The sequence below is a fragment of the Scyliorhinus canicula genome, chromosome 6 (genome assembly GCF_902713615.1).
Source record: "Scyliorhinus canicula chromosome 6, sScyCan1.1, whole genome shotgun sequence".
NCBI lineage: Eukaryota > Metazoa > Chordata > Chondrichthyes > Carcharhiniformes > Scyliorhinidae > Scyliorhinus > Scyliorhinus canicula.
The window spans coordinates 102,329,920-102,353,145 of NC_052151.1; positions in this window are offsets into that span (position 1 = coordinate 102,329,920).

Consider the following 23,226-nt stretch of genomic DNA (forward strand, 5'->3'; position numbering starts at 1 on the left):
CTCGGCCAATGGACTCTTGGGAAGGGGTCTCAACACCCAATGGACTTGATGATGATCGCTTTGTGTCCATCTCGTGTTATGTTGTTTGCATGTAGCCGGTTACCATATAAGGTAACGGCGAGAACTCTGGGCTCCAGAAAGTCTGGTTGATCTGGGCCACCCATAACAAATCGATGCATATGAATGAAGCCGATTATCTACTGACGGTTGATTGGCAAGTCAGGCCCAGACATGTCCTGTCAGTATGTCTGTGCTTAGCGTATTTGGATTTTGGTCAAGGTTGAATTCCCAGAGCAGCACGGTGGCCTAGTGGTTAGCACAACCGCCTCACGGCGCTGAGGTCCCAGGTTCGATCCCGGCTCTGGGTCACTGTCTGTGTGGAGTTTGCACATTCTCCCCGTGTCTGCGTGGGTTTCGCCCCCACACCCAAAAATGTGCAGAGTAGGTGGATTGGCCACACTAAATTGCCCCTTAATTAGAAAAAATAATTGGCTAATCTAAATTTATTAAAAAAAAAGGTTGAATTCCCATTGGCCTGTCTGGAGTAGACTGCAGTTTTATTTCAAATGTCCAATTCTTAATTTAGTGTCCAATTTTATCGGGCCTAAAACCCAGGACATTCCAGATTACCACACCTGCTTATCCCTCTTTGGGGCTCCTGGCGTTGAGGTGCCCTTTCCTTCGAACCTCAGTAATAGCCATCTCAGGCACTGGTGCTATTGAAGCTGCAGACTAGTGGCCTTTTGCCAGCAGCTATTGAGCCCGGGTCACGATCCTTAATTAGGATGATACCTCTGGAGTGGGCTAATTAATTGGCCGCTGCCAGGAATATGCATCCCTATGTTCCACTGTCAGCCAAGACAGGCTCACCTCCCATTTTTGTCTGTGGTCAGACTTCTACCACCTGCACAAAATCCAGCTCGATAGCTCTATAAATGGCATGTACCTTTGTTTTGCTGGAGTCAGATATAATGAACCAAGTTACAGATGGATGTGGATGACACATAATGATATATATGACATTTTCATTACATTGATAGATGGTGCAAAGTTTACTGTCATTGTGAAGCCTGTCTCCTGGTACACACCATCACCAGGCAATGTTAAAATACAACCAATAAGAAATTCACAAATTTGCTGTCATCAAGAATCAATTATATAATGTTAGCTTTGAGCTCTAAATGCCATTTGTTGCTTTCTGCCTTCCAGCAAATAACTGTGCTAACTACCCAGACTAAATAATTTCTTAACAAATCCAATTTTGCACGAACACGACCTACTACATTCTATATATTGAATGCATTTTTAACTTGTTTGTTGTTGCCCAGTTTCAGTCGTGTTTAAGTTACCTATGGTTGATCAGCTACATATACTCCATAGACTTTCTGCGTAATTTAAGATTTCCCTTCTATTGTTTTCTGATATATTATTATTTTATCACAGCCCGTTTTTAAGTTGTGTGTCTTCATAGGAAACTGTCTGTGTCTGTATCGTTGAAAGATTATTTGGTATTGTCCATTTCCAGGCCATTGTGGTACACTGCCCTAGCTTTGTTATCTTTCTTTTTGCTCCTTTCATTTCTTGTTCGCTGTATCCAAGAGATTAGGAGATATATTTTGGAACAGTGAGACAGTGTTTAGCTTGCAGGTGCAAATAAGGGCTGATGGTTAGCAGAGATCGCCTAGCAGTTGTAACTGACACCTACTCTGAGGTATCATTCCACCTTCAACACATCACTGAAGTATGTCTGGTATTTAGTGTCTTGAGCTTGCCTTGAGTGTTCCTTGCAGTGTCATGTTCTTTTTCACATATGACTGCAATTCCAAAACCTGAGTGATGAAAACTGCAGTTCTATAATCTTGTGGTTTTGCCACTTAGACAAGAAAACCATTGTTTTTCAATTAGCAGAATCATTATTCAGCTATGAAAGTTGGACAATCTCAGGAGTTGTGCACTTTGACAAAATCTCAGATCTGTGATGACATTCTTTAAGTTTAAGTTCCAACCCAGTCAATGCTGTTAACCTACCTGCAATAATTTCCTGAATGTTATTTTTAAAGGTGGCCTGACTTGGAGCAGTAAATCCTTAATGAATGTGAACTATTTTGCAGTCACACTTGATAAGAAGTAGCAACTGTTCCAACTAAGTGAACAAGGGGTTCTCAAGTTCAGACTAAGTAACAGTTTTCAACCAGCAGTATCTCTCCGAGACCCATCCAAAGTGATATCCTTTTGCATCACACAATGAGCTAGTACTGCAGAGAAGACCATCCATTTTAATCAAATGACTTACTGGAGAATGACTTCAATCCATTGTATTTGAGTGCCAGGGAACTACTGGGAAAAAATGTTCTTTTTGGGAAGTCCCTTGGGTTCAGGGATAACTTGCTTCCACCCTGATTCAATGGATTCTGAGATGGCTGATGAGCTCAATGCACGATCTGCAGACACTGCCTCATGCGATGCAAGTTGTGCTTGAAGAGCCAGGTAGACAACCGGATTGTGTGCTCTCTTTGATGCCTCAACTTCACCCCATGCTTATTCCTGATGAAGTCTCGATCTCAATGTGTTTGGTGCCTTCTTGAATGGCCGTTCACCATTTTGATCGCCCACATGCTATGAGTTGGTGGGGACGTTTGACCTCTTCAGGAATGCTTTGAGAATATTTCACTATCCTCCTGGGAGACTCGGGAGTTCCGAGTAGAGCGGCTGCTTCTGGAATCTTGTGTCAGACATATGAATTTCATGTCCCTCCTGGGAGAGCTGGTTTTGAGGGATTAGTGCCTCCATACTAGGAATATTGCCTTGGGTGAAGACACTGCTGTTGGACAGCTTTCATTGCTACTGAATTTGGAGGATCTTGCATAGGTACCGTTGGCGGTACTTCTCCATTGCTTTGAGGTATCTGCTGTAGCTTGTCCAAGTCTATGAAGCATACAGGAGTGCAGGGATAAGTGCAGCCTGTTAAACCATGACCATAGTCTCAGGTTCAAGATCCTGGTCCTCAAATACTCTTTTCCATAGTAATTTGGCTGGTACTTGGAGGTAATGATGAATTTTGTCATCTATGTCTGTCTTCATCAAGAGGAGGCTCCCAAGTTATGGAAAATTGGCCACATTTATCAGGATGTTGATCTTGATCATTGAGGGGTGGTGTTTTGCTGTGTGAACTGGTTTGAAGAGGCACTTGATTTTCAGCGTGTTTAGAGAAAGGCTCATTTTCTCTTGTGCTTCGGAGAACGAATAAACACTGACCTGGAGCTCAATTTCTAAAGTGGGTGCAAGCAGAAATGTCATCTGCACTCTGAAGCTGGAGTCATTTTGGTTTTGGATTGAAAGTGGCGTAGATTGAATAGTTTCCCATATGTTCTATAAATTATATCCACATCTGTGGGTAGGTTTCTGGAGGTGAGGTGCAATGTTGCAATGAGGTAGATGAGTCTAAAGTAGTAGTACATTATATACAACATTGCATTAATCTCTACCTAGAATATCCCTTGTTAGACAACCAATTCTAGACTTCCGCATCCTATGTATACAGTAATTGATTTGAACTCCGTGCACCTTCCTTCTTTTGAGTTTGAACCAATCATCCCTGTCACAACACTAGCACATTATTAGGATTAAATTTTTCTATTCCTTTAAGATTCAAGAACACTTGGAAAATTTCTCCTCTTAGCCTTCTTTTACTGACGTTTTTTCAACCTATCCGCACAGCTGAAATAAACTAGGTATCCGTTTATGTCTGCACTCCCTTCAATACGTGGATACCTTGCTACATTATGGTAACCTGCACTGTGTAGCTGCGGCATATAGTTCCCTACAGATGTGTGTTATCTACTATGTTTTCTACTTTAACCTCTATCCAGCCCACCTTCCTGATTTACCATCCTCCATATCTGAATGCCTTGAGGGAAGTCTGTGCACCCAATCTCCGAGACTTCTTGTTCCATGGAATTGCTGAGGTCCTCAATGGAAGCAGTCCCTTCTCCAAATTTTCTTACGGAACATTTAGCCTGAGGCATAGTGATGTGGTCACGATGATCAGCTTTCATGACCTCAGGACATCCAAATTGCTTTAGAGCCAATGAAGCACCTTTGAAGTATTTTTACTCTTGCAAAAACTTGTAAACTGAAGGCTCCTACAATGTGATAATGGAACAAAGAACAAGAAAAAGCACTGCACAGAAACAGGCCCTTTGGCCCTCCAAGCCTGTGCTGACCATGCTGCCCGTCTAACCTAAAACCTTTTACACTTATGGCGCCCATATCCCTCTATTCCCATCCTATTCATGCATTTGTCAAGACACCCCTTAAACGTCACTATGGTAACTTCTTCCCCTGCTTACTCCGACAGTGAGTTCCAGGCACCCACTACCCTCTGTGTGAAAAACTTTCCTCGCACATCTCCACTAACTTTGCCCTTCGCCCCTTAAACCTATGTCCCCTAGTAATTGACTCTCCCACTCTGGGAAAACGCTTTTGTCTATCCACTCTGTCCATGCCCCTCATAATTTTGTAGACTTCTATCAAGTCGCCCCTCAACCGCTATCATTCCAGTGAGAACAAACCGAGTTTATCTAACCTCTCTTCATGGATAATACCCTTCATACCAGGAAACATCCTAATAAACATTTTCTGTACGCACTCTAAAGCCTCCACATCCTTCTGGTTGTGTGACGATCAGAATTGGACACTGTATTCCAAGTGTGGCCTAACTAAGGTTCTATACAGCTGCAGCATGACTTGCCAATTTTTATATTCAATGCCACAGCCGATCAAGGCAAGCATTCCATATGCCTTCTTGACTACCTTCTCCACCTGCGTTGCCATTTTCAGTGACCTGTGGACCTGTACCCCGAGATCTCTCTGCCTGTCAATGCTTCCGCCATTTACTGCACATTTCCCTTCCAAAATGCATTACCCCACATTTGTCCGGATTAAACTCCATCTGCCATCTCTCCTCCCAAGTCTCTAACCAATCTATATCCTGCTGTATCCTCTGATAGTCCTCATCGCCATCTGCAATTGCACCAACCTTGTGTCGTCCACAAACTTACTAATCACATCAGTTACATTTTCCTCCAAATCATTTATATATATTACAAACAGCAAAGGTCCCAGCAACGATCCCTGTGGAACACCACCCGTTCACAGCCCTCCAATCAGAAAAGCACTGCTACCCTCTGTCGTCTATGACCGAGCCAGTTCTGACCGAACCAGGTGACCCCATCACCTCCCCTGGCAGTGCATTCCACACACCCACCACTCTCTGTGTAAAGAACCGACCTCTGACATCTCCCCTATACCGTCCTCCAATCACCTTAAAATTATGTCCCTCTCATGACAGCCGTTTCCGCCCTGGGGAAAAGTCTCTGGCTATCCACTCTATCCATGCCTCTCATCACCTTGTACACCTCTATCAAGTCACCTCTCTACCTTCTTCGCTCCAGTGAGAAAAGCCCTAGCTCTCTCAACCTTTCTTCATAAGAAATGCTCTCCAGTCCAGGCAGCATCCTGGTAAATCTCATCTGCACCCTCTCTAAAGCATCCACGTCCTTCCTATAATGAGGCGACCAGTACTGAACACAATATTCCAAGTGTGGTCTAACCAGGGTTTTATAAAGCTGCAGTAAAACCTCGCAGCTGCTGAACTCGATCCCCTTGTTAATGAAAGCCAACACACCATAAGCCTTCTTAACAACCCTATCAACCTGGGTGGCAACTTTGAGGGATCTATGTACATGCACCCCAAGATACCTCTGTTCCTCCAAACTTCCAAGAATCCTGCCTTTTACCTTGTATTCAGCATTCAAATTTGACCTTCCGAAACGAATCACTTCACATTCATCTAGGTTGAACTCCATCTGCCACTTCTCAGCCCAACTCTACATTCTGTCAATGTCCTGTTGTAGCCTGCAACAGCCCTCGACACTATCTACAACTCCACCAACCTTTGTGTCATCGGCAAACTTACTAACCTACCCTTCCACTTCCTCATCCAAGTCATTTATAAAAATCACAAAGAGCAGAGGTCCCAGAACAGATCCCTGCAGGACACCACTGGCCACCGACCTCCAGGCGGAATACTTTCCATCCACTATGGCTCGCTGTCTTCTTTAGGCGAGCCAATCCTGTATCAAGACAGCTAAATTTCCCTGTATCCTATGCCCCCTAACTTTCTGAATCAGCCTACCATGGGAACCTTATCAAATGCCTTACTGAAATCCATATACACTACATCCACTGCCCGACCTTCATCAATGTGTCTTGCCACTTCCTCAAAGAATTTAATGAGGCTTGTAAGGCATATCCTGCCCCTCACAAAGCCATGCTGACTATCTTTAATCAAACTATGTTTTTCTAAATAATCATAAATCCTAGCTCTCAGAATTCTTTACAGTATTTTGCTCACCACAGACGTAAGACTGACTGGTCTGTAATTCCCAGGGATTTCCCTATTCCCTTTCTTGAACAGGGGAACAACATTCGCCTCCTTCCAATCATCCGGTACTACTCCAGTGGAGAGTGAGGATGTAAAGATCATCGCCAACGGCGCAACAATCTCCTCCCTTGCTTCCCGTAGTAACCTTGGCTGTATCCTGTCAGGCCCAGGGGACTTATCTATCCTGATGCTTTTCAAAATTTCTAGTACATCCTCCTTCTTAATATCAACCTGTTTGAGCCTATTAACCTGGTTCATGCTGTTCTCTTGAGCAACAAGGTCCCTCTCTCTAGTGAATACTGAAGCAAAGTATTCATTTCGGGCCTCCCCTACGTCCTCAGACTCTAGGCACAAGTTCTCTCCACTATCCCTGATCGGTCTTACTCTCACTCTGATCATCCTCTTATTTCTTATTTCCCACATAAGTGTAGAACGTCTTGGGGTGTTCCCTAATCCTTCCCGCCAGGACTTTTTCATGCCCCCTTCTAGCTCTCCTAAGTCCATTTTTGAGTTCCTTGCTGGCTACCTTGTAACCCTCTCGAGCCATGCCAGATCCTTGCTTCCTCAACCTTATGTAAGCTTCCTCTTGAATAGAACCTCCACTTCTCATGTCATCCAAGGCTCCTTCACCTTACCATTCCTTCCTTGTCTCAGTTTGACAAAATTATCTAGCACTCGCAGCAAGTGCTCCTTAAACAACCCCCACATTACTGTTGTGCATTCCCCTGAGAACGTCTGTTCCCAATTTATGCTCCCAGCTCCTGTCTAATAGCAGTATAATTTCCCCTCCCCCAATTAAATACCTTCCCATACAGTCTGTTCCTATTCCTCTCCATGACCATGGTAAAGGTCAAGGAGTTGTGGTCACTGTCACTGAAATGCTCTCCCACCAAGAAATCTGACACCTAGCCTGGTTTGTTGCCAGGCACCAAATCCAATATCCCCCCCCCCCCCCCCCCCCCCCCAGTCAGTCTATCTACTTATTGAGTCAGGAATCCTTCCTGTACACACCTGACAAAATCTGCTCCCTCCAAACCATTTGCACTAAGGAGGTTGCAGTCAATGGGCGGGATTCTCCGACCCCACGCAGGGTCCGAGAATTGGCGGGAAGCGGCGTTATTTCCGCTCCCGCAGGTTTTCGAATTCTCCCGCCGGTAAAAAACCGGCGTTGTGCAAATCCCGTCGGCAGCCTGTGAAAACAGCTGGCGCCGGCGGGATTTCATTTTATTTGCACTGACCTGAAATCTCCGGCCCGGATGGGCCGAAGTCCCGCCGACGTGGCCACGGGTCACGTCGGCGAAAATCACAGTTGATTTAAAACGGCGTCAACCATTGATGATGGTTGACGCCGTTCAGTGTGGGGGGGGGGGGGTGGGTTGCGGCATGGGGGGGGGGGGTGGGTTGCGGCCATCGGGGGGTTGCGGCCATCGGGGGAGTGGGTTGCAGCATCGGGGGAGTGGGTTGCGGCCATCGGGGGAGTGGGTTGCGGCCATCGGGGGAGTGGGTTGCGGCCATCGGGGGAGTGGGTTGCGGCCATCGGGGGAGTGGGTTGCGGCCATCGGGGGAGTGGGTAGCGGCCATCGGGGGAGTGGGTAGCGGCCATCGGGGGAGTGGGTTGCGGCCATCGGGGGAGTGGGTAGCGGCCATCGGGGGAGTGGGTTGCGGCCATCGGGGGAGTGGGTAGCGGCCATCGGGGGAGTGGGTTGCGGCCATCGGGGGAGTGGGTAGCGGCCATCGGGGGAGTGGGTTGCGGCCATCGGGGGAGTGGGTAGCGGCCATCGGGGGAGTGGGTTGCGGCCATCGGGGGAGTGGGTTGCGGCCATCGGGGGAGTGGGTTGCGGCCATCGGGGGGGTGGGTTGCGGCATCGGGGGGTTGCGGCCATCGGGGGAGTGGGTTGCGGCCATCGGGGGAGTTGCGGCCATCGGGGGGGTTTGGGGGCAGCGGCGGGCAGAGAGGGGGGGGCGACGGATGCCCGGGGCCAACGCACCGTCGCCCCCCCCCCTCTGTACGCCGCTGCCCCCTACCCTAACCACCCCCCCCTCACCACCCCTACCTCCCTCCAACGCCCCTACCCCCCTCCCCACCACCCCTACCCCCCTCCAACGCCGCCCCCCATCTCTCGCAACGCCGCAACCCCCCCCCCCCTCAACGCCGGGTCCCCCCCCCCTCAACGCCGGGTCCCCCCCCCCTTAACGCCGGGTCCCCCCCCCTCAACGGCGGCACCCCCCACCCTCAACGCCGCAACCCACACCCCGTCCCCCTCCCTCTGAAGGCCGGTACCCACACCCCCCCCCTCTCTCCTCCTCCCCCCCTTCCTTCCTCCTCCCCCCCTTCCTCCCCCCCTTCCTTCCTCCTCCCCCCCTTCCTTCCTCCGTTAGTGGGGGGGGGGGGGTGCGGCGTTAGTGGGGGGTGGGTGCGGCGTTGGAGTGGGGTAGGGGTGGTGAAGGGGGTAGGGGTGGTGAGGGGAGGGGGTTGGGGTAGGGGCAGCGGCGTGCTGAGGAGGGGGGCGACGGATGCCCGGGGCCAACGCACCGTCGCCCCCCCTCTGCACGCAGCTGCCCCTACCCCAACCCCCTCCCTTCACCACCCCTACCCCCTTCACCACCCCTACCCCCCTCCAACGCCGCACCCCCACACCCCCACTAACGCCGCACCCCCCCCCCCCCCTAACAGAGGAAGGAAGGGGGGGAGGAGGAGAGAGGGGGGGGGAGGAGGAGAGAGGGGGGGGGGGAGGAGGAGAGAGGGGGGAGGAGGAGAGAGGGGGGGGAGGAGGAGAGAGGGGGGGGAGGAGGAGAGAGGGGGGGAGGAGGAGAGAGGGGGGGAGGAGGAGAGGGGGGGAGGAGGAGAGGGGGGGAGAGGAGAGGAGGAAGGGGGGGGGAGGAGAGAGGGGGGGGGGAGGAGAGAGAGGGGGGGGAGGAGGAGGAGAGAGGGGGAGAGGAGGAGAGAGGGGGGGGAGAGAGAGGGGGGGGAGAGGGGGAGAGAGGGGGGGGAGAGGAGGAGAGGGGGGGGAGGAGGCGAGGGGGGGGAGGAGGAGAGGGGGGGGAGGAGGAGAGAGGGGGGTGTGGGTACCGGCCTTCAGAGGGAGGGGGACGGGGTGTGTGGTACCGGCCATTAGGGGGGGGTGTGGGTACCGGCATGAGGGGGGGTGTGGGACCCGGCGTTGGGGGGAGGGGGGGGGGACCCGGCGTTGAGGGGGGGGGGGGGCCCCGGCGTGGAGGGGGGGGGACCCGGCGTTGAGGGGGGGGGGGGACCCGGCGTTGGAGGGGGGTAGGGTGGTGGGGAGGGAGGTAGGGGTGGTGGGGAGGGAGGTAGGGGTGGTGGGGAGGGAGGTAGGGGGGGTGTTCCCCAACTGCCGGAACACACACACCCCCCCCCCCCAACTGCCGGAACACACACCCCCCCCCCCCCAACTGCCGGAACACACCCCCCCCCCCCCCCAACTGCCGGAACACACACCCCCCCCCCCCAACCTGCCGGAACACACACCCCCCCCCCAACTGCCGGAACACACCACCCCCCCCCCCCCCAACTGCCGGAACACACACCACCCCCCCCACCCACCCAACCCCCAACCCCCCCAACCCCCCCAACCCCCCGACCCCCCCCGACCCCCCCCAACCCCCCGACCCCCCCGACCCCCCCCCAACCCCCGACCCCCCCCCGACCCCCCCCAACCCCCGACCCCCCCCAACCCCCGACCCCCCCAACCCCCCCAACCCCCCCAACCCCCGACCCCCAACCCCCAACCCCCAACCCCCAACCCCCAACCCCCAACTGCCAGGTCTGTCTCTCTCTCTCTCTCCTCCTTATCCTCCAAAAGACACCAAGTCTCACCACTTCCGCAGCTGGTGAAACTGACGCGTATCGCGTCAGTCAGCTGCTAGCCCCTCCGGGAACGGAGAATAGCGGCCTTAAAGAAGGCCCCGGCGCCGGATTGATTAACACCGATTTTTTTCGCAGGCAACCCGCGTTACGAAGGGCTACGGAGAATCCCGCCCAATATTGGGGAAGTTGAAGTCACCCATGACAACAACTCTGTTACATCTGCACTTTTCCAAGATCTGCCGTCCAATCTGTTCCTTCATTTCCCTGCTGCTATTGGGGGGTCTGGTGCAGGAGGAAAGGCTTCAGATATGTAGGTCATTGGGATACCTTCTGGGGAAGGTGGAACCTGTACATGAGGGACGGGTTGCACCTAAACAGGAAAGACACCAATATCCTGGGCAGGAGGTTTGCTAGAGATCTTTGGGAGATCTTGGGCTCACCATGCATTCGTCAGATGGATGTTACAATTGCCTCATCCATCAGGGACAAATGAAACCAAAACTTAGGCGAGTGCGGGTTCACAGAGCGGAGCCTTTAAACTCCATTGGAATGGGAAGATTTTCTGTTAGCCTGCTCTCCTTTTACTTTTCGTAGCCGCAGAACCATTTGCTGTTTTCTCCTTTGGTTTCTGCTCCTCTTCTCTCTTCCTCTCGCAAGAAGAGAATTGCTTGAAGGATCTCCATGTGAAGGCAGCAGCCCTTGAAATTTCATGTTTGTATAGATGTTTCAGGCACTTTGTAAAATTATCTAAGCAATCCATGGAGTGATTGGTCACATAAAGGGCTGTTCCTGTTCAAAGTCACAGAAAAGGGCTCTTTTTACCCAGGTCCGGGTGGAATTTTGATGAAAAGACGTAGGTGAATGTTAGAGGAGTAGTTTACCCCTGGAACGGTATGTCTTTTGATCACCGAGCCCGGTAGAAAACAGTGAGAGATTTGGCTGGAAAGTTGAAACAGTTTTGTGCTTCACAGACAGTCTCTTCCAGCATGCAGGTGGGGGAGGGGCAAGCTGTAAGGCCCCAGATACAGCAGCTGATGACTTTTATCAAGGAGGAATTCCATAAACAGAGAAAAGAAATGCATGAGGATCATGCAAAGGCCATTGCAGAATCTGTGGCACCCCTGAAGCGTACGTTGGAGCAGATGGAGAGGTATTTGGAGGGGCAGGGGTCACAGATTCGGGAGATTGAAGGAGTGATCTTGGACCACAGCGATCATGTGGTGGCTCTGGAGGCGGAGGTGGGGCTCCTAGGAGACCTTTGCAAAACGCTGAGGGCAAAGGTTGAAGAGCAGGAGAATGCCTCGAGAAGACAGAACCTGCGAATAGTGGGCCTGCCTGAAGGCGTGGAAGGTGTGAGTGCCACTAGGTACGTCTCAAGGATGCTAGCGGGACTGGTGGCAGAAGGGGTGCTGGATAAGGCACCTGAAGTGGGCCGAGCGCGTATGTCTCTGAGGCAAAAGCCTGGAGCTGGGGAGCTGCCGCGGGCGGTGATTGTGAGACTCCATAAATTTGTGGAGAAAGAGAAAATTTCACGGTGGGCCAGGGAGAAGCGTAGCTGCAACTGGGAGGGAAATAACGTCCAGATTTATCACGACATTGGAGCCGAGTTGACAAAACAGCGGGCAGGTTTCAACAAAGCCAAGGCAGTGCTGTACCGGCGGCAGATCAGGTTTGAGGTGCTCTACCCGGCAAAATTATGGGTGACGTTCGGAGGACGAGAGTATTATTTTGAGACCCCAGAAGTGGCCGAATACTTCATTAAGGAGCATAAACTGGGGGAGAACTGAGTGGACAATGCTTGGGAACCAGGGTGCTGGCACTATGTAATGGTCGGGAGCATGTTGAAATGGGTGTAGGGATTGGGGGATTTTCACCTTTTTTTGTGGGGGGGGGGTTTCTGTTCAATGTTGAGATTGTAAGGAGTTGTAGGGGTGAAATGTTTATGTAGGGATGGATGTTCCCATCCCCCCTCCTGTTTTATGGGACTGTTTGTGTTTAACATCTGTTTGCTTGCTTTTGGAGAAGGCTACCTGGAGTTAAGGAGATGTCCTTGTTTGGGTGGGGGAGGGTAAGGCCAGCAGGAGGCCTTCCTCTTTGAGCTGAGGAGTGGGGGGGGGGGGATGGAGAGGGAGGGTGAGGTCATTAGGGTGTGTCTTTGGGCAGGGGCGGCCGGGCTAGCAGGATATTCTGGTGAATGGAAATGGGGTGGTGGGGGAGAAGGCCAAGAGAGGTGGCCGGGGGAAGGGGGGAAGGGGGGAAGGGGAACTGGGGGGGGGGGAAGAAGGGGAAGGGGAAAAGCGGGGGGGATGGTGGTTTCTGCGATGCGGCAGGGAGTGAAACATGACATGGTCAAGGGCGAAGAAAGGGGCCATCTGGGATGGGCTAGGTACAGAGTAGAATTAAAGGGGCAGGAGTTAAGTGGGGAAGATGACGGACGGTAGAGGGGATTGGAGTTGCAAGGTTGGTAACATGGAACGTCCGGGGACTGAATGGGCCGGTTAAAAGGTCACGGGTGTTCGCACAGCTCAGGAGCTTGAAAGCGGGGGTTGCCTTTTTGCAGGAGACACACCTCCGTGTGAAGTACCAGGTTAAGTTAAAGAAGGGGTGAGTCGGGCAGATTTTTCACTCGGGGTTTGATTTGAAATCGAGGGGTGTGGCGATTTTAATGAGCAAAAAAATGGGATTCGTGAGTGCGAAGGAGGTGAGGGATCCGGGTGGGAGATATGTGATTGTGAATGGGGTATTGGAAAGGGCACCGGTAGTGTTGGTATATGTGTATGTCCCAAATTGGGATGGTGTGGGTTTTATGAGGGGGCTGCTGGCAGCAATCCCAGATTTGGCCATGTACCAGTTGATCATGGGAAGAGATTTTAACTGTGTCCTGGAGCCGAGGCTGGATCGATCGAGCCCCATGTCGATGGGCAGGGTACAAATGCCAAGGTAGCTGGGTGGGTCTATGGAGAGGATGGGTATGGTGGATCCATGGCACTTTCAGTACCCAGGTGGAAGGGAGGATTCCTACTTTTCACATGTCTATAATGTATATTCGAGGATTGATTACTTAGTAGTGAGTCGGGAGATTTTGGTTGGGGTGGAGGGGGCAGAGTATGCGGGGATAGTTATCTCGGACCATGCACCCTACTGGCTGAATATTCAGTTCAGTACGGGACGAGAGCAGAGGCCAGGGTGGAGGTTTGACTTGGGGTTGTTGGCGGATGGAGGTTTTTGTGATAAGGTGCGGTTGGCGATTAGGGATTATGTGGAGTTCAATCAGAATGGGGAGGTGTTGGCGGGCATTTTTTGGGAAGCACTGAAGGCAGTGATCCGGGGAGAAATTATCTCATTTACGGTTTGTGCGAATAAGGAAAGGAGGGTGGAACATGACCGTCTTGTGAGCGCGATAGTGGAGGTGGACAGGGAATATTCGAGGGTGCCCAACGTGGTGGGATCGGCGAGGAGGAAAAAGTTGCAGGGGCAATTTGACAGGCTGACAAAGGGGAGGGCGGTAGGGCAACTGTGTAGGGCAAGAGGGGTGCAATACGAGTATGGGGAGAAGGCGAGCAGGCTGCGGAGGCAGGCTGCACCCAGGGAAATATTGAAGATCCGGACTGGAGCTGGGGATGTGGTGTCAGAACCAGGGAAGATAAATGAGGCATTTAGAGAGTATTACCAGGGACTTTATGAGGCAGAACCAGGAGGAGAGGAGAGGGACATGGGGTGGTTTTGTTGCTCTGTTTATCTGGTTCTAAATATGGCGGTCAGTATGGTCGCCTTCCTTAATCCTAATTATATTTGCTCTAGACTCGCCAGGTATCTTTATATACAGCCACAAGGTTAAACCCAAATACTGATCAAAGAACCAATGCACCAGTTAGTTAGTTCAAAGTCAATACTATTTATTTACACACACAGTAATATCTACTCATGCACAAATACCATAAACGAAACTATCTCTAATGCTAACGCCTATACTTAACTTCGGGTGCCCACTCAGTCAGCGGAACAATGGCCGTTGTTTGGATCTGAGGCTGTTGGGTGTGAAGGTGTAACAGGAGAACAGCTAAGGTCGTCCATCTGATGGCGAGCGTTGACCTTGGACTTACTTGCTCCTGGTGCAGCTGGTGGACGGGTCTCTCTGCTTCGAGAGCCGAGTCCAAGAGAGGGATTCTCTCTCTCGAGGGCTTCTTCTTATACCCAAAGGGGCTTCGCGCGCTTTTGGGCGGGCCTTGAACTTGGCCCCAATTAATTGGACCGCATCTTGATCACTGGTATTGATCTCGACCAATAAAGGGGTGGGTGCCCTGATGGCTGGGCGTGTCTTAGGTGGCCGTTGGCCTTGCTTTGTTTGTGTCTTTTCTGGCACCGGCGTGTCTGCCTCAGTATCGGTTACTTGAATGTTATTCCTTTGTTCCCAGAGATGGGCCATCAATATGGTAATTGACCTACAGTTTCAGTCTCGTCTGGGAGTTGCCTTCTCAACACGCATCCAGGCTCTGTGCCTGCCTGCTTTCTTAGCATTGTTCATGTTTCCCCATAGTCTTTGCAAACATCCATTTTGTATTCTGGAAGTGGCCATCCCAGATGGCTACAGTTTCTGGACGAGCTGGAATTTCTCCAGGTGGAGGAAGCAAAGAAGCAGGCGTTGGAGGAGCCCCTGGGGCTGAGGGAGGTGCTGGATAGTATCAGGGGTATGAAGTCAGGGAAGGCCCCTGCGCCAGATGGGTAACCGGCAGAATTTTATAAGGAATTTGCGGTGGACCTGACACCACATTTGTTGGGGGCGTTTAATGAAGCACTGGGGAAGGGGGAATTGCCGGAGATGATGAAGCAGGCGGTAATCACCCTAATCCCAAAAAAGGGAAGGATCCAGTGGAATGTGGGTCGTGTAGACCCATATCACTATTGAACACAGATGTGAAAGTATTGGGTAAGTTGTTGGCGGGGAGGATGGAGGATTGTGACCCCGGGTGGTTGCAGAAGATCAAACAGGCTTCGTGAAGCAGGCAGCTCGTGAGTAATATAAGACCGCTGTTGAATGTGTTGATGAATCCGTCGAGAGCTCTGGTACTGGAGGTGGTGGTGTCCATGGACGCGGAGAAAGCATTTGATCGGGTGGAGTGGTGGTACTTGTTCAAAGTTTTGGGAAAGTTTGGGTTTGGGCCGAGATTTGTGGCATGGGTGCGGTTGCTGTATGTGGCACCAAGAGCGAGCGTGAGGACGAATGATATGAGCTCACGAAGGTTTGACTGACACAGGGGTACGAGGCAGGGGTGCCCGCTGTCGCTGCTGCTGATTGCGCTGGCCATAGAGCCATTGGCATTGGCTCTCAGGTGGTTGGCAGAGTGGTAGGGGAAAATGAGGGGACAGAGAGAGCATCAAATGTCGCTCTATGCCGATGACCTCTTGCTGCATGTTTCGGATCCGTTGGAGAGTCTGGGAAGGATTATGGGCCTGTTGGGGAGATTTGGAGGGTCCTCGGGATACAAGCTGAATGAAGGGAAAAGCGAGGTATTCCCTGTGAATGAGCTGGCAGAGCGGGCTAATTTAGGAGGGATGCCATTTACGGTTGCGAGGGACAGGTTTAGGTACTTGGGGATTCAGGTAGCGAGGGAATGGGCCGGGCTCGATAAGTGGAACTTAATGAAGCTGGTGGAGGAGGTCAGGGAGGATCTGAAGAGGTGGGATACACTGCACTTAACGTTGGCGGGGAGAGTGGTGAGAAGTGGTGAACATGCATATTCTGCCGAGGTCCTTGTTTATCTTTCAGGCTCTCCCGATCTTTATACCAAAGGCCTTTTTTCGGAAAGTGGACACAAACATCTCTGACATTGTATGGGCGAGAAAGGTGCTGAAGGTGGGGAGGACCCTGCTACAGAGGCAGATGCAGCGGGGGGGGGGGGGGGGGGGGGGGGGTTGGCGTTGCCGAACCTGCTTCATTATTATTGGGTGGTGAATGTGGACAAGGTGCAGTGGTGGTGGGAAGGAGAAGGGGTAGAGTGGTTTAGGATGGAGGAGGAATCTTGTAAGGGGTCTAGTTTGAGGGCTATGGTGATGACAGCATTGCCAATGGCTCCGAGTAGGTATTCAGGGAGCCCAGTGGTGCAGTCCATGGTGAAGATATGGGGCAGGATTCTACGACGCCCCACCGGGTTGGAGAATCGCCCGGGGCCGGGGTCAATCCTACCCCCGCCGTGTCCCGAATTCTCCGCCACCCGACGTCCCGCCGCTGACAAGCCTCTTCCGCCGGCGTGGATTAAACCACCTACCTTACCGGCGGGATTGGCAGCGCTGGCGGGCGCCAGGGTCCTGGGGGGGGAGCACGGGGAGATCTGACCCTGGGGGGTGCCCCAACGGTGGCCTGGCCCGCGATCAGGGCCCACTGATCGGCGAGCGGGCCTGTGCCGTGTGGGCAGTCTTTTTCTTCCGCATTCGGCATGGTCTTCACCATGGCGGACGTGGAAGAGACCCCCTCCCCTGCACATGCACCGGGATGACGTCAGCAGCTGCTGACGCTCTGGCGCATGGGTGGACTTACGCCGGCTGGCGTAGTCATTTCAGCCCCAGCTGGTGTGGCGCCAAAGGCCGTTCACGCCAGCCGGCGGAGCGGGAAACCCTCCGGCGCGGGCCTAGCCCCTCAATGTGAGGGCTTGGCCCCTAAAGGTCCGGAGTGGTTCACGCCACTCCAACACGCCGGGACCCCCCGCCCCGCCGGGTAGCGGAGAATCCCGGCCATGGAATCAGCTGAGGAGTCATTTTAGGGTGGAAGCGATGTCGGTGCTAACGTCGCCGTGCGAGAATCATGGGTTTGAGCCGGGGGAAATGGATAGTGTATACAGGAGGTGGAGGGAAGTGGGGCTGGTCAAGGTGAGGGACCTGTATCTGGAGGAAGGGTTCGACAGTCTGGAGGAGCTAAGGGAGAGGGTAGAGCTGCCGAGGGGTAGTGAGTTCAGGTATCTACAGGTTAGGGACTTTGCACGAAAGGTCTGGAAGGGGTTCCCTAGATTGCCGGGATACACCCTGCTGGAGCGACTGCTGCTTCTGGATGTGGAAGGAGGGGGAAGAATTGGGGATATATATAAGTGTCTGTGGGAGCAGGAAGGCGAGCGGGTGGTGAAGGTCAAGGAGAAATGGGAAGCGGAGTTGGGAATGGAGATCAATTGGGGAGTATGGAGTGAGGCACTGCGAAGGATAAACGGGACCTCCTCTTGTGCAAGGATGAGCCTGATACAGTTTAAGGTGGTGCACAGGGTGCATATGACTCGGGCGAGAATGAGTGGGTTCTTTCAGGGGGTCGCAGATGAGTGTGAGAGGTGTGGGTGGGGGCCAGCGAATCATGCGCACATGTTTTGGGGTTGTGAAAAATTGGAAAGATTCTTGGCGGGTGTGTTCGTGGTCTTAGCCAGGATAGTGGAGGAGGGAGTGGACCTGGACCCTTTGGTGCCGATATTTGGGATTTCAGAGAAGCCGGAGCTCATGGAGATGAGGAAGGCCGATGTCTTGGCCTTCGCCTCTCTGATTGCACGGCGACAAATTTTGCTGGAGTGGCGATCGGCGTCGCCACCGGGGGTAGCAGCATGGTTGGGTGACTTGTATGACTTCCTGCAGTTAGAGAAGATAAAGTAAGAGTTAAGGGGCTCAGCAGGAGGGTTTGAGAAATGGTGGGGGATGTTTGTGACCGTGGTTAAGGAGCTGTTCGTCGCAGGGGGGTGGGGGTGGGTGATGGGGAGGGGGGAGTGAAAAAAGAGAAAAATCTGGACACACTGTATAGTTGATTGTTGGGAAGAATGTTTCCCGGGGTGTTTATTTGCTGTCATCTACTTTGATACAAGGTTGAATAAAATGCGTTTAAATAAAAGAAAATCAGAATCCACAATAAGCTGCAGCTGGATTTTCCTGCTAACTTTGCAGTATTTTCAGTGGGGAAACTAGTATTTATTCCCTTCTGACCTGTGCATATGGGTGGGTTGAGGAAGTAGTGGAGCGGCCCTGATTGACATGAAAATGACCTGTGGTATCCTGAGATCATTAGTTGAGCCCTGTTTAAGTATTACAGTTCGAACCCTACCTATTTCTGGTGGGAGCGCAAATCAGGGTATTGCTTGAAAATTAGAACAGACAGAACCCCCAAGCTAAGTTGCTGGTTTATTTCTCCTTATTTTTGTATTTTCCACCCTATTTTGGGGGCAGAGTGAGATGAAAATCGGCCCCACTAAGTTCAAATGACAGCCAATAGTCGGCCTTAAAACTCTGAACTCAAACCAGTGCCGTTATAATTTCCAATAGCTTACAGGTTTTTTACATAGACATAGAATTTTAAAGTGCAGAAGGAGGCCATTCAGCCCATCGAGTCTGCACCGGCTCTTGGAAAGAGCACCCTACCCAAGGTCGACACCTCCACCTTATCCCCATAACCCAGTAACCCCACCCAACACTAAGGGCAATTTTGGACACTAAGGGCAATTTATCATGGCCAATCCACCTAACCTGCACATCTTTGGACTGTGGGAGGAAACCGGAGCACCCGGAGGAAACCCACGCACACACTGGGAGGATGTCCAGACTCCGCACAGACAGTGACCCAAGCCGGAATCGAACCTGGGACCCTAGAGCTGTGAAGCGATTGTGCTATCCACAATGCTACCGTGCTGCCCACACGTTTTAACCTGTTGTCTCTTTTTTCAATTTATCTGAAATTTAGAAATCTTTATTGTGTGCTTTTCCATTTTCTTTCAACAAAAGATCTTTGTCATAATCCTCTTTTACAAATTAAATTTTGAATATAGTTGGTTTGATGTGCACTACTTTTGTTCCGTCTCTAATCATCATGTTAAATAAAATGTTTTTAAAATGCCTCTACTCATTGCTGTAGGTTTAATTAAAAATGGTACTATCTTTGCCATCAACATTCCATGATTTATTTTTCACATAAGCCTGTTCTCACTCCGTATCTGGTTGCAAGGCTGAGGAAAATTGTAAAAGTGGAAGGGTATTGACATGCCTTAATCAGGACAGTTCCTTCGGTTTGCTTGGTCAGTTATCAGGAATAATGTTTCAAAATCTGCCAGTAGTGACTTCCTTTACCAGTCTAATTGTGTTTATTGACCTATGGAGAATTGTTGCGTGGCAGCTTTATGCTAATCTGTTTTCTTCTTAGGGGAAGGAAAGGGGATGATCGGGGAATTAAGGCATGCCGAACTTTTGACCAACATTTTTGTGCAGTTTCTCCATTTGCTTGAGCTTTAATTGTAATATTTATTGATCTATAGCTTTATTGACCTGTAATGTTATTAGTGGTCTATCTATTGCAAACACAAACTCCTCACCAACTCTGAAAGGTGACCACCAATATCTAACTGAGAATTTTATAGTGATAAGCTTTATATTTTAAGCCATTTGCAGAAAATGAAGTTAATTATTTTTGATCAATTATTATGAGAGTGCCTCCTGAATGTGTATAAATTTTAAAAAACACTCAATTTGGTTTTGAAAACAGATAAATTCAGTAACAAAATAGAATTTCTGTGAAAAGAGCAATGTAGATGCTTTTTGGGAGATCCAACTTGATTGGATGTTGGCAGTTTTCTGCAGATGAATTGGACATGGTTTGTTTAATTTATGCCCAGAAGAACAAATCTTGCCATTTATCTTCAATTCCATTTGTACTGCTTCACCGAGGTTTAAAGTCAGGCAATGAAAAAGGAATGACTTATTTTGGATTTGCTATCCTAGTATCAGGTACACACAGATTCCAACTGAGCCTACTGCATTCCCTAGGTCTTACAGTGCAGACCAGATACAATTTCAGCATGAGAGATCGCTCTTGTTTTGGTAAAAGCGTGACTTATTTTCATTAGTTAATCACTTGGGGCTTGGCCAGAATTCTTGACTTCTTGTTCCCTGTGGTACGTGTTGAGGATGTTTAGATTTTATATGTTGTTGAGGTGCCCAAGGCAGAATCAGGGCAACTACTAATATATATGATGAACCATCAGACATGGAATGAGTAAGAAAGTGGTGACATTAACAAAACTCTTGTGGTGCTGAGAATGCTAAACAAGAATTCAACATATGGAAAATTTCAAACATTTGAAAACACCTTCCTCTATTATGATAAATATATATATATTTACAGATATATATATAGTTCGGACAAAAGAAAATGAAGGGCAAACATTCTGGATATATTTTGGAACTGATTTCTAATTTAAAAAATCTGAACACATGCACACACAAAGAACGATAAATTTACATGGTTAAGGGAAAAAGTTCCCTGTTATTCTCTCCCCTACATTAGTGTGGCACGGTAGTGCTGTGGTTAGCACTACTGCTTCACGGCGCCAAGGACCCGGGTTCAATCCCGGCCCCAGGTCACTGTCCGTGTGAAGTTTGCACATTCTCCCCGTGTCTGTGTGATTCTCACCCCCAAAACCCAAAAAGATGTGCAGAGTAGGTGGATTAGCCACACTAAATTGCCCCTTCATTGGAGAAAAAGAATTGGGTACTCTAAAAAAATGTTTAAAAGAAAGCTTTTTTCCCCTACATACTCCACTCATACTGCAGTCAAGCAGATTGACAAACGACATGTTTGCAGGCAGCCGCAATGCTGCTCGGATCTGACTGTGGAATGTATTTGAATGTGTCCAGAGGTGACATTCCTGCTGCTTTTCCCTTTCCAGGTGGACTGTCCAACCACCTCCGCTTGGGGACTCCTTACATTATTAGAGTGGGATCAAATCTCCATCCCACCAGTCTATCTCCCAGCAAGCTTTTTTAAAAAGTATAATGCTGGAAATACTCAGCAGGTCTAGCAGTATCTGTGCACAGAGAAAAAGAGCTCATGTTTCAGGTCATGGCCTTTCATCAGAAGTAGGAAAGGTTAGAAATATAAAAGGTTTACAGGAGGTTAAATGGCGGAGGGTGGAAAAATACAAAAGGTGGGGTCTGTCAAAGGTAGAAGATGGAAGACATCAAATGACAAGAATTGTTACGGCAGAAGCCAAAAGGGAGGAGTAATGGGACAAGAAAAAAAAACAAAACTGGGTCCAGATGAGGTGCATTGCAGAATTGTGAAGAGCTGTGTCCCAAAGCAAAAATGTCAAAACCAAGTTTGAGACTGAAACTTGCAAAGAAAAAGACAAAATATAAGAACAGAAAAGGAGAATACATTGACACATTCAGATCTATTCTGATGTGTGTCTAACCCCAAACTCCCACAATCTACTGTTCCAAGTCCACTCCTGTGCGCACTCCTTATTCAACTAATTGTATAGGTACACCCATCCCTTGCTATCTGTGCAACCCTCACACCACCAACTGCCAATCCACAACTAACACTGAACTTAATTCTATGTCACACCTATCACTCACAGTGACCCTCACCAAACGTTATCCATCCACCTACTAACATCCAGTAAAATTTGTTACACTCCCTTCTTGGAGGAGAAGAGAGTGCAGCCCCTTTGAGATAGGCCGTGCCCCAGCCAGCCTGTCGATTGGAGACAGAGAGATGGGGGCCTTCCAGCTACAGGATTAAATATCATGCAGCCACATGGCATAAAACACTCACTCTTGTTGATTTGATGGAAGCAGTTATTGAAATATGCTTCATCTCAATTTACGCCTTGCCACTTCATACTTTTTCAAAATAAATTTAGAGTACCCAATTCATTTTTTTCCAATTAAGGGGCAATGTAGCATGGCCAATCCACCTACCTGCACATATTTGGGTTGTGGGGGCAAAACCCACGCAAAAACGGGGAGAATGTGCAAACTCTACATGGACAGTGACCCAGAGCTGGTATCGAACCTGGGACCTCGAAGCCGTGAGGCAGCAATGCTAACCACTGCACCACCGTGCTGCCCCGCCACTTCATACTTTGACAGTTCAAAATCATATCCTTCATCTCCCATCCTCCAGAAGGAGGAGGAATAATCCTCAGAGGAGGTCACTCAATTTGGAGAAGCAGCATTACAGGACTTAGGAAAACAGAGCAGCCAGATACATACACCTCGGTGCAAGCAGCAAAACAGGTTGTTGTGCACTCAGCTCATGTCTCACACATCACAATTGGGAAAAACGGTGGTGAAGGCAGGGACAGCAATGCCGAGGTTTCCATTGGAGTGTGACACTCCAAGCTTTACTCAGCCAGACACAGATGCTGAACATCGGGGGCACTCAACTAAAGAGGATAATTCTGGAGTAGCAGAAGAAAATGTTTGAGCTGCGGTCAGCCTTTCCATCCACACTGCACTCTGTTGGAGAGAGATTGGGGGGGTCCGTCTTTAGCATGTGTGGCATGGTATCGCAAGGTTTGTAATGCTGCCTGTATCCATGAAAAGAGTGGCCACCTGCATGGAGTTTCAACAGTGACTATCAAATGAGTGCATACCTACTCTAATAAATTACTTGCACTCTCTGAATGCCACTTTAATCAGGATTGGTGAAAATCCTTCAGCACATTCCCAATCTGCAGCAAAGAGTTCTCCAGCTTATTGCTAAAAGTGTGAATGGGTCATGTTGCAAACACAGTGTGTCTTTAACCCGTACGGGGTGGACAAATGACTGCAAGTTGACTTTGTTTTAAATCAAATAGTATTTATTCACACTCACAAAATGTTACAGTTAATCAATTACACCATCAACACTAGTTTTTCTAGAGTACTAAAAGTTATTACTAGACCTTAACGTAACTTAAAGTGACTAGCAAGTACCAGACAGACATTGGCCTTTATCTGTGTGCTGACTCCTGTAGTCCTCAACATCCGCTCCATGATCTGGTCTGGCTCTAGCTCTGGTTTTCCTTCTATTGGTAGCGTGATGGTCCTCCTCGTGGTGGCCGGTGAAGATCACCATTGTTTCGTTTCTGCTGCAGAGAGAGATTCTAAGGTGGTGCAGCACCTTATAACCTGCTAGGATTTTGTACCCTTTTGGGCGGTCTCTAGGTCATTGACAATC